Genomic DNA, 14,044 nt, shown 5'->3' with positions numbered 1-14,044 from the left:
ATACTCTAACACTGACACTACATACAATCCCAGAGATAGTGTCGTTTAAGTGCAGCTATGAATACTGGAAAAGGAGCCCTTATTACACAACAGGTGTTTCTTACATAAAACCCACGCTGCTTCACAATGATATTATGCAGAATTTCATAAATCTTAAAATATGACTGATGCAATAACAACTGGTTATCATTTTGCGTTGCTTCGTTTAGTTTAACCATCTAAGTTAGTTCAGAGTCTGGTAAAATTTTCGGACTATCCATTTACCACTTTTACGCGAAATATTGATACCAACCCCTTGAAATCCTAATGGGGAATGCACAACGTACAACTTTTATAACAGCATGTCACCTGTCTGCAACAAACAAATTCCATGGGAAATAGCAAAGCCAGCTGTGCACTTCATAAATAAGTAAAGCAAAAAGACAAACAACATTAAATTAAAAATAATATTTTCAGTAAGAAATTGGTGAGCAGCAATCTCAACATCATTCACCTCGCTAACAATGGTTAGAATTCATTCAGCTAGCATGATTAAATCAGGAAACAGGATTTCTGTTGAATGAACTCTGTACGTTGTGTACAAATTCCACACATTCTTTTAAAGAAAGGCAACCTTGAAAAGGTAGCTCAACAAATAGCAATTATTTAATTTAATTTGCTGTGTACAACACAATAAGTAAGCAAAGACTATTAGTTTGCACGCCATAATCAGTGGCAAATTCCACTTGCAGAATTTTCACTAAGCAGTAAGAATCCCTTAGGCAACCTGCAACACTAATAGACTCTGACCTTTCTGAGTTATTCCATTTATCGACATTTGAAGCAATTTTGTATCTGTTGAGAGTTGAGTCAAGGTAATCTTAGCATGTACCATTATTGGGTTATTGTAACAATGTATCTTTGCTTGGCATCTCTTTTCACTCATACTGCTCGCCTTTAACGACTTAAATGCTGGAAATGAGAATTTGATTTCATCAAGGTGAATAAACAGTTGTGCTCCCAACAATTAGTTTGCATCACATGACATTGGTTTCAGTGGTAGTATCTGGCTCAGCTGGTAGCATACATGGCTCCAGAATTAGGTTGATAGATTCAAGCCCTATTCCAGAATCAATGCTTATATTCCTAGTGCAGTAGTGAGGGAGAGTTGCACTGTGGATTAGATGTTAAATTACAACCCGTCTGCTGCCTCAGTTGGACAGAAAAGATCCCAGGGTACTAGTGGTAGAAGGGTGTTCTAGCCAATGTTGAGTCCACCATCAGTCCGGCAAAGTAGGTTCTCTGCTCATAATCAAATTGCTGTTTGTGGGAACTTGCTGTGTATAAATTGGCTGCCATGTTTTCTACACGACAGAAGTGACGACATTTCCATAGGACTTTATTGACTATCAGCTGCCTTGGAACATCTTGAGGATGTGAAAGGTGCAATATAAATGGAAATCTTTATTTTATCTGGAAATCCGTTCTCGCCATAGTTGTTGTCACCAATATTGCATCAAACTTACATCACACAATCAGGAAAGTAGCCACAGAAATGACTGCCACCCAGATCTCACTTGAAGTTATTTATTTAATTGGGTTAAATGAGCCAGAACATGGCTGATGTCGGCCGCTCCATAATCAAAGGGACCAATGGCATTCAAAACTACAGCAATCAGAGCAGGCAAGGTAAACATTTTCTACACTTTAACTCAGAATATATAATTGTATTAAATGCAAAAGTTGTCTGCTGTTTGCAAAGTCTGGTTTTGTTTGTAAATGAGACCTGTGCTTTAATTTCATTATTTAAGCGTGAGCAAAGGTGCGTTGCTTCAAGGTAAGGTTTGATTATTTGCTCCCAGCAGAACCCAAAGACAAGTAAGTTTTCAAAGTTGGTTATCTTGTGAGATGTTTTTACTTTCTGTCACAGTGTGCAGCTGATGAATTTGACAGCGTCGGTTTCTGCGGCCAACATCCCTGAAGGATTTGTTGCTGAGAAGCTGGGAGGCAACAAGCTCCAGGGTGAGTTCTCTTATGCAGCCCAAGGCAATGTGCCAGAAGCTGATACAATGCTGGGACTGCGCCTCCAAAAACTCTGCCAGTCACAGCCTATCACCAGAGGCTGCTGTCAGTAGTCGCATGTTAACTGTATATAGGACCCTCAGAGATGCAGCTGGTGCTTCCTTCACAGTTCCCTGAACTGAACCAACAAAATGAGAGGCAGAAACTATGCCCTTAGCACAAGGTTTCATGCATGGAGAAGGATGAGGTTCAGGAATTATTCAAATGAAGCTCTCTTGCAGATTTCATCTAGAGTCATTAAGTGATTATGGCACAGCAAGACGCTTTTGACCCAACAATTCCATTCCAGGTCTGTAAGGCTCTTGACTCCAGTTTATCCTTGTAATCCTGTCAATTATTAACTCTTCAGAGATCATCCAATTCCTTTTGTAACTGATCATATTAATTTACATTTCCCTCATTGGCAATGAGTTCCAGGTTATTTGCACTCACCCTGTAATACCAAATGATGTCCTCCACACTTTGACACTCTTCAATCCTATTATTACATGGCTAAAAACTTAAATCTGTGTCCTCAACATGGTACCATCAGCTAATAGAAACAATCCATATTTGTTTACCTTATCAAAACCTAAACTCCCCCCCCCACTCATTTTTCCTCAGAGTCTATATGTCCAATGCAGTTCATGCTGGGCTGGCATGGTATGCTTACCTTCATTCACAATGAAGTATGAGAGCTGTGTCATAGCTTCAGGTTCTGCTTGATCATTTGCATGATCATTGAATGAGCAATGCTAGCTCATGCTCCGATTATGAGATTTATAACGATATTACATTTTGGATTGTGCCTTAAAAGTTGACTTAAAATAAAGCCATCATGTGACTATTCCTCGTTCTGCCAAAAAAAACAAGCCTGGCTTAGTCAAGGGAGCTGCTTGGCAAGATGTGAATTTCTCACACCTGAGAACAAAAGTCAAGGGCAGCTGTGCTAAAGATAAATGAAAATGCTGGTTTCAAGCTTTCAGGTAAAAGAGAAAAGAGAAAAGAACAGTAGATTGTGTGGCCTGGAAGGAGTGGAGACTGCAAGCTCTACAAAAGTCAGTTTCTAGTCCAGGTGGTAACTGCAGTCATGTAAGCATGCTAAGAGACTTGTTCTGGCAAGGCCAGTGGTGGTTTCAGAAGTATCAATAAAGTGGACCTTAGGTAGTAGATGTTAGGTTTTGGAACTCTCTGAAATCTGAGACAAATATTTGGAGATGGCCACACAAACTATATTCTTGGGAAATGGAAAATGTGAACTTATTGGAAGCTGAGACCAATTAGCATCATATAGTCAGAGATGTACAACATGGAAACAGACCCTTCAGTCCATCTCATCCATGCTGACCAGATATCCTAACCTAATCTAGTTTCATTTGCAGCACTTGGTCCATTTCCCTCTAAACCCTTCCTATTCATATACCCATCCAGATGCCTTTTAAATGCTGCAATTGTACCAGCTTCCACCACTTCCTCTGGCAGCTCATTCTGTACATGCACCATCCTTTGCGTGAAAAAGTTGCCCCTTAGGGAATTGTGCAACATGAATTAAGTATAAAGGAGAAAGGTTCCTGGTTGTAGTCGAAAGTATAAGTTACACACAAAAATAGTGTTTAACTAATAGTACTTTTAGTAATTTATTGCAGTAAGAATGATTAAAGTTGAATTTAATTCAAATTTTGTTTTGACATCTTTTTTGGCTTTTAATAGGAAGCTTTAAGCTGTTTTTAAATGTTAGCAGTCAACAAGAAATGAAAAACCAATTACTTTCTTGGACAATGGTATCTTGAATGATATTCATTTTCTTTACAGTCTCTGTGAGGCATTAGCAGCAAATAGTTCAACTAAAAACTTGACAGTGATTCATGCGTACCTCCTTCAGGTTGTCCATGAGTGTCAGGAACAGAGCCACTGCATTACTTTCAGCTTTCTGTCACATAGGAACATGTTAACATAGTGGAAGTCATTACTCTCAACAAGAAGAAGTTGTGTTTATATACCATCTTTAATGTAATAAAATACACTGAGGTCCTTCCAGACAGCTATCAAAATTTGATCCTGAACATGAGGAGTTAACAAAATCAGAAATCGCTGAAAAAACACAGCCGGTCTCTCAGCATCTGTGCAGAGAAAGTAGAGTTAATGTTTCAGGTCCAGTGGTGCTTTTTCAAAACTGATTGTAATTGAGGGAAGTTTAGTCCATTGGTTCCCCTCTGGAGGAGAGGAGTGGGTGGTGGTTTGGAGAGGGAAAGAGTAAGCAATAGGTGGGGATGAAGCCCAAAGAGAGACAAACATAGTTGTACAGTCAAAGGAATGGACAAAGGCTTGGTCTGGGAGAATGAATCACGGCTAATGGGGACGATTAGTAGCTGACAATTGGTTGTTAATGGTAGCAGCCCATGCGATGACAAGGCCTGGTGTATGGAGGGAGGGATAGGGAAATGGGAGAAGCTGCTCAGGCACTAAAATTGTTGAATTCAATATTAAGTCCTGAGGTTTTTAGGGTTCTCAAGCAGAAAATGAAATGTTGTTCTGCTGGCTTGTTCTGAACTTTGATGGGGAGAGATGTTGGCCAGGGAATATGGAGGTGTGCTGAAATGGCAGGCAACTGCAAACTCAGGATCAATTTTGCAGACAGCACTTCATCCCCCCAGTATGGGGGAAGACCACAATGTGATCAGCGAATATAATAGTCTACACTGACTGAAGTGCAGATAAATCACTGCTTCACCTTAAAGGTGTATCTGGTGCCTTGGAGCAAGTAAATGGGCAGGTGTTATACCTTCTGTGATTCCATGTAAAGGTGTCTTGGGGGTTTTGGGGGTGTGTTGTGAGTGCAGCAGAAATAGATCAGAGTGTCCCAGAGGGAATGGTCCCTGTAGGAGGCTGACAAGGGAGGGAAAGGGAATATGTGTCTGTCGGTGGAATCTTTCTGACAGTGGCGGAACAGATGGTGAATGATCCTTTGGATGTGGATGCTGGTGGACAGGTTGGGAGGACAAGGGGGATCCTTTTGCTGCTGTTGGAGGGAAGAGGGGTGTGTGGGCCAAACTGTCGGAGAGGGGTCTGTCCACCATGGTCCTGTGGAATACTTGGTAGAGGAAGAATGCGAACATTTCAGAGGCCTCCTTGTCGTAGTTGGCGTCATCAGATCAGCTATGATGGAGACAGAGGAACTGGGAGAATTAAATAGGTGTGAGGATGTATAGTCATGGTAACTATGTGGGTCAGTGAGTTTCTAATGAATTTTGATGGCCAGCCAAATCCCAGAAATGGAAACAGAGATATCAAGAAACATGAGGACCTGTTTGGATTACAATAGTTTGCTTTATGCCTTGGAGATATGCAGAGATGATGTTTCTGCTTCTGTGAATGCAATAGGAACTTTATTCAATCCTTTAAAGAAGTCTGCTGATACTTACATTTTCTTACCTTCATTTTTTTCTCTTTTTCTAAGTGACCATAACCAGACTTATTTAATAATACACAGTGAACTGTCATCATAATCAAACACTGAACAAATGAAACAAATGGTGGGGCCAAAGTTATAATGTTTATCTCCTGTCTTAAATGAGAAACAAGAGGTAATGATTTTTTGGGGGGGGAGGAGGATGTCTCACTGCTTTGAATCTATGCAGTTGAAAGCGCAGTCACAAACATTGAAAGTGATGATGCTTGAGAAGCCAGAATTGGAGGAGCAGATATCTCAGAGGATTATGGGTTGGTCTTAAGAGGAACAAAACTTCTGTGGGGTTTGAAAACAAGGATGAAAAATTTAAAACAATTGCAGAGAATGCTGGAGACACTCTTCAGGTCTGGCAGCATCTGTGAAGGGAGAAATGTTTTGAATCCAATGTGACCGTCTTCAGAACTCAAAGGCCTTGGAGAATTGTGTTTCCATATATCTTTGACAGAGATGAAGGCAGAGCAAACGTGCAGATAATGTATAAATCTAGCGCAAAAGACAGTGGTGGTGAAAGAGAGAAAGATGTAAAACAGATGTAAATTGAGGTTGAAAGGGAGAGTCAACCACTAAAAGTAGAGTAAACAAGACACAAGCAGGATAAAGCTGTGAGGGGACAGAGGTGAGGTGGAAGGTGAGAAGAGGGAGAGAATGTGAGAAGAATGGAGAATTGCGGTCAGTTTCTGAAGGTATGGAATTCACTGTTGAGATCTTGAGGCTGCAAAGTACCAAAGATAAAACTGAGGTCTTGATCCTGGAGCTCACGTTGTGCTTCATTGGACATTGCAACCAGCTCAGAACAGAAATGCTAGCGTGACAGCAAGGTGGTTTTTGAAAAAGCAAGCAACTGGAAGGTTAGGGTCATTCTTATGAACCGTGCAGAGGTTTTCCACAAAGCAATCGCCTCATCTGTATTTGGGGGTCTCACTAACGTAAAGGAGATCGCATTGTGAGTAGCAAATGCAGCAGAGAAGATCAAAAGAAGTCCAAGTGAATGATGTTTTATCAGAAAGGTGTGGCAGTGGCATAGGACGAGATGAATGGGCAGGTATTACACCTTCTGTGATTGAATGGGAAGGTGCCATTGGAGGGTGAGAAAGTGTTAGGATTGATAGAGGAGTGGACCAGAGTGTCATAGAGGGAGCAGCTTCTGTTGAAATGTTCACAGTGGAGGGGAGGATGTGTTTGTTTGGTGGTAGCAACCTGCTGGAGTGAGGGGAAGGGGCAGAAGATGATCCTTTGAATGTGGATACTCACATTGTGAAAGCAATAATAACAGGCACTCTATCATTGTTCTGGGGAGGAGGGGAATGGGTGATGGGTCAGCTATGGCTGAAGGTGCTGTGAATCACAATGTGGGGGAATCTTGGTTGACTAGAAAGCAGGTCATGTAGGAGACACCTCAGTGTCTCCTCAAGAACACCTTTCCTGAAGAACATTTCTCATTTTCATTGGTCACAATCAAGAATTTTCAGGCATCAGTGTAGATATTTGCCTGCTTCAGTTTTGCCAAAGAGGCCATTGCAAAAGGACTTCTGAGCAGGGGTTGAAACCACAAGCAGGGTCCTGAGCTAAAATTTGATGATCATATTATCTGAGGCAGTCATGAGGCTTGGACCAAGTTACAATATCCTTAGCCCCGCCCTCACAAACCTCATTGAAAGGCTGTGATAATTTCAAGCCCCAAAATGATGTCACAGTAGGAAAACACTTGCAAAATATTGGACTAGCACACTTATGAAGGGAAGTTTGGCTTGAAACAGCATATTGCTGTTAGACCCCCTTTACGTGACAGGATTTACTGGGTATCTTGTGAAGGAATCAGTAGTGGTACATCTCCAGTGCTTTGAGGTACGTTGTCCACAGTTTGGAAGCAGAGATGAGCATAGGGATCACTGTTGGCTGATAATCGATTACCTTAGCTTAGTTATTTTCCTCAGTTGCCTAGTTGTCTATTTGAGATGGTGATAAGGAAGTCTGATTGTTGTCCAGGTCTTTATGGTGTCAGACATATTCTGGTGCTCTTAAGACAGGTCCTTGAAAAATGTACCTTTTTACATCCATTTTACACCAAGGAAATAGTTAAAGCAAGGTCCAACTTGTATAACTTGAGACTTCAATGGTCACTGTCAGATTCTAAATCAATGATCATAAAATAAATTTGTTAGTGAAAATGCACTTGAACATTAAAATCAGCAGCTGAGTATGTCTATAATTCAAATGATTTTGTGTGAGGGATCAAGTTTAATATAATGTGAAAAAAAAACTGGAAATATAGATCTGATTACTTAGGCCGTGCCAAAATTGATTTGTTTAATCAACGCAGATGTGTTTTAAGCTTTGGCTATGCAGCATCTGATTGGCCATTTTAATCCATGAAATTAAAATTACTGCAGGAAATTCTCAGAATGAGCAACCCAAATGAGACAAAAATGCAAGCAGAAGAACAGAGAGAGATATGAAGCAATGCATTCTTTGGTCTTCCATTTGAGCAGGGTCTAAAATTACTCTGGAAACTCAATGTTTTCCAGTTCACTGCATGTGTTTGAAATAACTTTTGCTAAGGTCCCTTCCTACTTCTAAGATCTGCACCTGTGATTTTATGAAACTTTCCTGATAATGTAGAATAAAGCATGATTCACCTTCGGGGACACTTAGTCACAAACGTACTGTAAACCATGAAAAAATACTTGGATGCTGTTTTGCCTCCCTTTACATCCCCTGTCACTACTAATTTTTCACAGTCAATAGACTATTCATGGTTTCTTGTGACTGTGTTTAAAGGTCTGTAAGGAAATGTGACAATTTTCTACCCTGGCCTGTTTACACCATGCCAAAGCAATGTCTCTCTAAATGTGTTCTGACTGACAATTGGTACCATCTCATCAGTCTGTGCGATGTTTTCTAACAGGAGAGCGGTCAACAGTCTTGCAAGAAAATATTCTCAATGAAAATAATGGAATTTCAACACTGTACAAGAGCAAAACATATCCACAGCAAGACTGTAAAATAAAACCACTCCAAGCTGTTACACACTAAATGAAACAGTATAAATTCCTAATAATAAAAAGAAACCTTGCATTAATGTAGAACCTTGCATGACATCCAAAAGTACCTGACAGCGAGGGAAGTTCATTTGAACCATTGTGATTCAAGGGAAGCAGCACAATTAGCATGTAGCAATGTCCTTCAAACAACAATATAATCATGAACAGATAGCATGTTGTTTTGTGATACATATCAGTCAGGAGCTAGGGAGGCCTCCCCTGCTTTTCTTTGGATTAATGCCATTGTATTTTTAGCATTCACATAGAAAGTAGATTGATCTAAGGTATCCGAAGAATAGCTGGTCTGAGAGCGCAGGGTTCCCACAGTAGTGTACTTGAATTGTCAGCATAGCTTTTATATAATACAATACCACACAATAGACCCTTCAGTTCACCAAGCCTGTGCCAATTTGTAATCCTTATTTAGACCCATTACTTAATGCCCATGAGTGGGTTCCATCCCTATGTTCGCCTCCCGTTCATGTGTCTATCAAGGTACACTTAAAAAGCTGCTAATGTGCCTGCTTCCACCAATTCCACTGGCAATGTATTCCACCACCCTCTGTGTGATAAATTTTCCCTGCACTTCTCCCTCAAACTTTCTTCCTCTCATCTTGAACCTGTGCCCTATTGTAGTTGACCTTTCCACTCTGGGAAATAAAATGCTGACTATCCACCCTGTCTATGCCTCTCATAATTTTGTAGTCCTCGATCAGAATGCCCTCCAGCCTCCATCTTACCAGTGACAACAATCTGAGTTTATCCAACCTCTCCTCATAGTTAAAATCCTTTACACCACACAACATCATGGTAAAACTTCTCTGCACCCTCTTCAAAGCATCCACATCCTTCTGGTAGTGTGATCAAAACTGCTTGCAATATTCCAAATGTGACCTAACTAAAGTGTTATGCAGCTGTTACATAACTTGTCAATTCTTATATTCGATGCCCCAGCATACTGTATGCCTTCCTGACCACCTTATCCACCTGTGTTGCCACTTTCAGGGATGTGGGAACCTGCATGCCAATACTCCGAAGGGTTCTGCTATTTATTGCATATAATTTGATCTGAATTTGATCTTTCAAAATGCATCACCTCGCATTTATTCAGATTAAACTCCATTTGCCATTGCTATGCCCAAATCTGCAATCTTTCTATATCCCGTTGTATCTTTTGACAATCCTCCTCCCTACCTGCACTCCACCAATTTTGGTATTAGCCACAAACTTAATAATCAGACCACTGACATTTTCCTCCAGATCATTTATATATATTACAAATAACAAAGGTCCCAGCAGTGATCCCTGCAAAACACCATTAGCTAATTATATCTATTCCAAAAAGCACCCTTCCACTGCTGCACTCTGTTTTTTTCTGTCCAAGCGAATTTTGTATCCATCTCACTGGCTCACCCTAGATCCCATGACTCTCCACCTTCTGTACTAGCCTGCCATAAGGTACCTTATCAAATGCCTTACTAAAGTCCATGTGGACAACATCCACTGCCCTTCTCTCATTCATCATTCTTGTCACCTCCTCAAATAACTCAATCAAGTTGGTGAGACATGACCTTTCTGCACAAAATCCATGCTGCCAATCACTAATAAGTCCATTCGCTTCTAAATGTGAATAAATCCTGTCTCTCAGTATTTTCTCAACAGTGTCCGTCCACTGATGGCAGGTTCATTGGCCTGTAATTACCTGGTTTATTTCTGTTCCTCTTCTTAAACAAAGGAACAACATTGACCATTTTCTAGTCCTCTGGACCATCACTTGAGGCCAAAGAAAATACAAAGCTATCGATTAAGGCCCCAGCTATTTCCTCCCTTGCCTCCCATAGTATTCTCGAATAGATCCCATCTGGCCCTTGATACTTGACTCTCTTAATATATTTCAAGACATCCAATACTTCCTCCTTCATTATGTTGACATGCCTGAGATTATTCACCTGCCTTTCCCTGACTTCCACATCCTCATGGCCCTCTTTGGTAAAGTGCTCATGAAGAACATATAATCTCCCTCCTTTATCCTTGAGTGATCCTACTCTTTCCCTAGCTACCCTCTTGCTCCTATTATAGAGGAACCTCAATTATGTGGCGTTCAATTATCCGAATATCAGATTATCCGGCAATTCTGCAAGGACCCAATGCTTGGCTAAACTATGTTATCTGGCACTCAATTATCTGGAATGCAATTAACCAAACAAAATACTCCCTGCCCATGTCCTTCGGATCACTGAGGTTCCTCTGGAGATATACAAAATGCCTTGAGATTCTCCTTAAGCCTGCTGACCAAAGTTCTCTTAAGTCTCGATCTCTGGAGGTATAAATTGAACTCATGACCTTTTCACTCAGATAGAAGGAGGCCAGAAACTAAGCCTTGGCTTAAGTTAATGGAAAGAAAATCTAATTTCATGGATTCAGATGAAAATGAATCAGTTGAGTTTAATTTGCAGTTTATGACATGATCTGAACCCACTAATAGAACTATTTTCTTGCAATCATACCCATTCACCCCTTTTGTTTTCAGTATAATCACTCCCATTTGCCTACCAAAGTCCATTTAACTGCTGATAATTTTGCAGCAAATAAATAAAATCATTGTTAAAAAATGCTTTATGAAATGGGATGAATATCCTTTTTCCATATGGCATAGCTGGTGAGACAAATTTCACAAAAACATTAAATGACTGCAAGAGTGAATATAAATTGGTGTTAATAAAATCTTTTTAAAAACAGGTACAAGAGATCACTTGGATTTCAGTAAGCAGCAGCAATCTGATAACACAAAATTGTTACACAATAGCCAATTAAAGCTAGCATATTTAAAGCCACAACAATAGTTTAAGAGAACTAAGGTTTTAAAGATTAATGTCAGTCACAGACATACAAATTCAGAGCAGAACATGTCCATTTGACCCTTGAACCTGCTCTGACATCCGATAAGGTATTAACTGATCAGATTACTCCATGTTCCTGTCTACGCCAACCATTTTTCACCCTTGCTTATTTGGAATCTATCCACCTCTGCCTTAAAATAATTCAAAGTTTCTGCCTCCACCATCTTTCCAGGAAGAAAGTTCCAAAGAATCATGACCGTCTGGGAGAAAATTCTTCTTCTCACTCCTTCTTAAATGTGCAACTCCTTATTCTTAGAGAGTGAACCCTAGTTCTGGATTCTCCCACATCAAGAAGTATTTATTCCATATCCACGCTTGTCAAGACTCCTCAGTATTTTACATGTTTTAATGAAGGTGCCTCTTACTTTAGCCCATCTAACGATTCCTCATAAGCCACCTTGTCCATTCCAAATGTTAGTCATATAAACCTTCTCTTAACATCTTCCAACGCATTCACATACTTCCCTAAATATGGCAATCAATATTGTACATTGTATTCCAGATGTGGTCTCAACAATGGTGTAAACTCCTTAATTTTTCATTCAATTCTCCTGTCATAAACTTTAACATTTTGTAATTATTTGCTGTCCCTTCACACTAATTCATACACCAGGACATTCAGACTACTTTGCATCCTCTTACCATGGAGTTAATATGCTTCTTTTTTATTCTCCCTGGGTGGCACAGTGGTTAGCACTGCTGCCTCACAGCGCCAGAGACCCGGGTTCAATTCCTACCTCAGGCAACTGTCTGTGTGGAGTTTGTACATTCTTCCTGAGTCTGTGTGGGTTTGCTCTGGGTGCTTTGGTTTCCTCCCACAGTCCAAAAATGTGCAGGTTAGGTGAATTGGCCACGCTAAATTGCCTGTACTGTTAGGTGTAGGGGAATGGGTCTGGGTGGGTTGCTCTTCGGAGGGTCAGTGTGGACTTGTTGGGCCGAAAGGCCTGTTTCCACACTGTAAGTAATCTAATCTAAAAAAAAAGGACAATTTTGAATGTTCCAGAAATGCAGTCTATTTGCTAAATCTTTGCCCACTCATTTAACCTATCAATATTCATTTGTAGCATCCTTACTTCCTCCTCAGAACTTATTTTCTGACCTGTCTTTGTGTGGTTAGTAAATTTGACAATAATATTTTCAGGTCCTTAATCCAAGTCATTTATATAAATTGTAGAACATTGAAGCCTCAGCACTGATCTTTGTAACATATCACTCAGTACATCTTGCAAACCAGATGATGACCCATTTATGTCTACTCTCTACTTCCTGTTCATTAATCAATCTTCTATTAATTTCTCCCTGCATGGATAGCTTTCATCTCCCACAATAACCTTTGAGGCGGAATCTGAATAAATACCACCTGTAAATACAAATACAGTCCATCCACCAGTATCCCTTTATGCATAGCGGTATTACTTCTTCAATAAACTCACTGGTAGTTATGTGGATTGATTGGAGAAGCTCAGTTTGTTTTCCTCAGAGAAGAGAGAGATTTGAGAGAGTGTTCAAAATCATTAGAAGTATGGTTAGGGGAGAGAGAGGGAGAGAGAGAGAGAGAAACTGTTCTCCTCAGCAGAAAAGTTGAAAACCAGAAAACACCAACTTAAGATTCTTGACAAAATAACTAATTTCAACATGCTGAAGAACTTTATTTACACAGTGAGCAGTAAGGATCCGGATTGTACTACCTCAGTATGTGGTGGTGATAATTACAAATGAGGCTTTCAAAAGGAACTTGAAAAAAAAATCTTCAGTGTAGAAAACAAAGGCTTTGCAGAACTAATGTGGAAAAGGCTGGACATTGGATGAGCAGTGTTATTGTTGGAGAACTATATGAACTATTATAGAAGAACCTTGCCATTAATTGACTCAGTGGATAAAAGCACACATTGAGTGCAGTAATGATTCACACAGGTTAAGATGGCTCTCTGTCAAATCCCTGTTCTGAACTCAGTGGTCCCTAGCAGATGACTGTGGAGCCAGACAGTAGTGTAAATATATGCTCCCTCCCCAGTTGTTAACTACTAGATTCACATTGAAAAGTATTTGTATGGCTGACAGGTAAAGTTCAATGCCATGTGAAGGTATTGTACATCTCATGGTTTGGCCACTGTTCTCTCACACCATTTTGAGCTCACATGAGCACAGCGAGCAAATGTGCACCTTCATGTATTTAAAAACCTCAATGACCATGAAGGAGAAAGCAGTAAAACAAAACTGGATAAATCAGCAGAAGCTGTAATTAAAGACCATAGTAGGAAAGTTTGCCAGCCTTTGAATCTGGAAACAGAGCAGCTATTTGACAGTACTTATCTATTTTGATTCTCAATGTGATTCTTAATCTGATAACAGTTTTCTCTCAGAATTCTGTGCTCTTCCAACTCCACTCTCTTGTGCAACCTGACTTATTTTGCTTCACCAAACTCTGGAATTAATCTTTTCACTTCTCATTCATTCTTTTAGCTCCTGTCCTAATGTATTTTTCTTTGGCTGGGTGTAAACCTTTGGCTGCTTACACCATTGTGAAGTGAGTTAGGATGCTTTATCATGTCAAATGTGTTAAACTATATGAATTGTTGGATGTTATGAAATAT

The 14,044-nt window shown here is 40.0% G+C and overlaps 1 protein-coding gene across 4 annotated transcripts in view; it reads right to left on the bottom strand.

The window, feature by feature from the left end:
* LOC140481574 (protocadherin-9) overlaps nucleotides 1-14,044 on the bottom strand; it is a 713,749-nt gene that overhangs the window by 214,613 nt on the left and 485,092 nt on the right. The window lies entirely within an intron of this gene.

This window comes from Chiloscyllium punctatum, chromosome 9 (genome assembly GCF_047496795.1).
Source record: "Chiloscyllium punctatum isolate Juve2018m chromosome 9, sChiPun1.3, whole genome shotgun sequence".
Lineage (NCBI taxonomy): Eukaryota > Metazoa > Chordata > Chondrichthyes > Orectolobiformes > Hemiscylliidae > Chiloscyllium > Chiloscyllium punctatum.
This window is presented reverse-complemented; position numbering and strand designations above follow the sequence as displayed.